Source organism: Magnolia sinica, chromosome 2 (assembly GCF_029962835.1).
Source record: "Magnolia sinica isolate HGM2019 chromosome 2, MsV1, whole genome shotgun sequence".
In the NCBI taxonomy this organism is placed as follows: domain Eukaryota; kingdom Viridiplantae; phylum Streptophyta; class Magnoliopsida; order Magnoliales; family Magnoliaceae; genus Magnolia; species Magnolia sinica.
In genome coordinates, this window is record NC_080574.1 from 37869906 (window position 1) to 37873062 (window position 3157).

General features: G+C 38.5%; 1 non-coding gene across 1 annotated transcript; it reads left to right on the forward strand.

The window, feature by feature from the left end:
* The first annotated feature begins 1921 nt into the window (after positions 1-1921).
* Positions 1922-2028, forward strand: LOC131238303 (small nucleolar RNA R71). The gene has a single exon (XR_009167707.1). It is a non-coding gene; the product is annotated as a small nucleolar RNA R71 (small nucleolar RNA).
* The last annotated feature ends 1129 nt before the right edge of the window (positions 2029-3157 follow it).

The window sequence follows — 3157 nt, forward strand, 5'->3', positions numbered from 1 at the left end:
TTGCAAATGCATGGCGTTTTCTTCAAAATAAATGCCGGCTCACATCTTCCTGCCAGGGTATCGAATCGATGCGAGAGACGCGGCGTCGGAACCATGGCGACGGTGCGGTCGCAATGGTACAAGTCTTGAATTAAGCTGACTCAAATCTACAGCATAAGACTTAGGGTCAATCGCAAACATCGATATACGTCACAGGTTGCCGAAATTCGACAGGAAGGATCGCGGGATTTGACGGAACAGTACGGACTAGGATACAGGTCTTACAGAGGATAAGGTAAAATGTGTCCTATCTTCCATGAAAGTGTCAATCATATTAATGTCGTGGAAATCGTCATCATCCTCTAACTGTTTGCTTGTGTTTAAAAAGATATTCATTTCTAATGTCATATTCCCGAAAGACATACTCATGACTCCATTCTTGCAATTGATAGTTGCGTTTGAGGTGCCCAAGAATGGGCAACCAAGAATGACAAGAATTTGAGTGCTCATGTTACTGATGGGTTCGGTATCCAGGATGATAAAATCTACTGGGTAATAAAATCTATCGACCTGGACCAACACATCCTCAATTATCCCTCTAGGTACACGAATAGAATGATTAACAAGTTGTAGTGTGGCTAAGGTAGGTTTTAATTCACTCAAACGTAACTGTTTGTATACCGAGTAGGGAATCAGATTAACGCTCGCTCCTAAGTCAAGAAGTGCGTGCTCAATTCGATAGTCCCCGATTACACATAATATGGTTAGGCTACCAGGATCTTTAAATTTTTGCGGCACATCTTGCTTTAGGATGACACTCACTTTCTCAGTCAAGAAGATTTTCTTTTGAATATTCTGTCATCTTTTGGTCGTACATAAATCTTTCAGGAATTTGGCATACGAAAGTATTTGTTTCACGGCATCAAGTAGAGGAATGTTAACCTTCACTTATTTCAACACCTCTAGAATATCCTAAGAGTTAGAGAGAGGTTTTGGTGCAACCAACCGTTGCGAAAATGGAGCAACTGGCTTCCCTTGAGGTTCCGGTTCTAACTCTGGTGGGGCATGGCTAGATCCATCTTCTTTGTCCACTTATGGGTCCTTAGGCTTTTCAGCCCTAACTGGAATGGTTTTTTCAATGATCTTCCCACTCCTAAGAGTGGTGATGGATTTAGCTTGCTCCATCTAATTTGAAGAGCTTGGGTCACTAACTTTATATTGTGGTTTAGGATTGAGAAGAGGTTAAGCTAGAAAGCTCCTCTTGTTCCCAATCGTATTTTCAGCCTTAAGTCCTTGTATTGCTTTTGTAAGGTCTTGAAAGGCTTATAGCATACCCTGATTGAAAAGCTCTTTCTTTTGAAAGTGTTTTAGAATCGAATCCTCTTAAGGTTTCTCTTGAGTTGGAATTTGATTTAGGAAACCTTGAGGTGTAGCAGTTAGTCCATTCCTCCAACTGAAGTTTGGATGATTTCTCCAACCAGGATTGTATATGTTAGAGGTGGGCCCACTGAAAGGTCTTTGGTAATTGTTTACGGCATTGGATTGCTCATTTAATACCTCTTGAAAGACAGATATAGTTGGACAATTTTCAGTAGTGTGAATGTTGCAAGCACAAATACCGCAAATAGTTTCCTTAGCCTTATCCTTCTTTAATTCCATGGCCTCGAGTTTTCTAGTGAGATTAGCCACTTTAACATTAATATCATCATCCTCCTTCAGGAGATACATTCCACCCCTTTCCTTGGAATGAGTCAGCCTAGACGTAGTACTCGGTCTAAGGGAGATGTCCCATGATTGTGTGTTCTCAGCAAGTTTATCAAAGTAGTCCCACACCTCATTGACACCTTTATTCATAAACTCCCTATTACACATCGTCTCGACTAATTGGCGCATGAGAGATGTCAGTCCATCATAAAAAAAGTTCGTGATGCGCCACATTTTAAAACCATGTTGTGGGCATGAACTGACAAGATCCTTGAACCGCTCCCAACATTGGAAGAATGTTTCATCTTCACCTTGGGCGAAGTTCATGATCGACTTTCTAAGGGTGTTTGTCTTATGGTATGGGAAAAATTTCTTTATGAACTCCCTTGTCATGTCATTCCATCCGCCAATAGATCGAGGACATAGTAAATGCAACCACGTCTTAACTTTCTCTTTCAAAGAAAAGGGAAAGAGTTTCAACCTGAGCGTGTCATCAGATACGTTAGGAAAGTACAAAGTAGCTATGATCTCATCAAACTCTTTCAGATGTAAATATGGATTTTCTAACTCAAGCCCATGAAATTTAGGAAGGAGTTAGATCACCCCTGGCTTGATATCCATGTGCCCTGCATTCTCAGGAAAAACCATGCATGAGGGCGTACTCACCCCCACCAGTTGTAAATAATCTCGTAAAGTATGAGGTGGGGGTGCTTGATGCACCTCATTCTTATCCTGAATGTCCTCCACCCCAGGTTGGGGTAGAATAGGTTAGTTTTCAGCCATTACTTTAATTAACTTAGGGGATTTCAAGCGGTGTCTAGTCCTGCGATGGATAGTCAACCCCTCAACCAATCCTCCTTCAGTCAAGAGACGTTAAGTGTTATCACGAGCCCACTTGGGCATGAAACACTAGCAACTCTCAATTAGATTCTAAACCTAACCTAAAGAGAAGAAATGAAAAAAAATCTAGAAAGAAAGAGAAGGTTGGAAAGAAGTTACCAGATTGGAGTCCCTAAGTTAAACACCTACAAAATAAACCAAAACGAGTTAGTTTCTAAAAATAGAAAGTAAACTATTTTCTAAAAAAAGAAGAATTCTAAAGATAATCAAAAATAGAAAGTTAGTTTCTAAAAAGGAAAGTTTCTAAACCTAGAAATAGAAAGCTAAGTTAGTTTCTAAAATTGAAAGAATTCTAGAATTAGAAAGTTTCTAAAATAAAATACCTAATCCTAAAAATAGAAAGTAATGTTAGTTTCTAAAAAGGAAAATTTTCTAAAACTAGAAAATAGAAAGTTAAAGGAAGAATCTAAATCTAAAATTAGAAAATAGAAAATTTCTAAAAAAAAAGCCTAGAATTAGAAAACTTCTAAAACCAAAACCCTAATTCTAAAAATAGAAAAAGTAGAGAAATTAGAAAGGGATTATCAAATTAGAAGTTTATGTCAGGATCCTACAAAACAGGAAAATAGGTTAA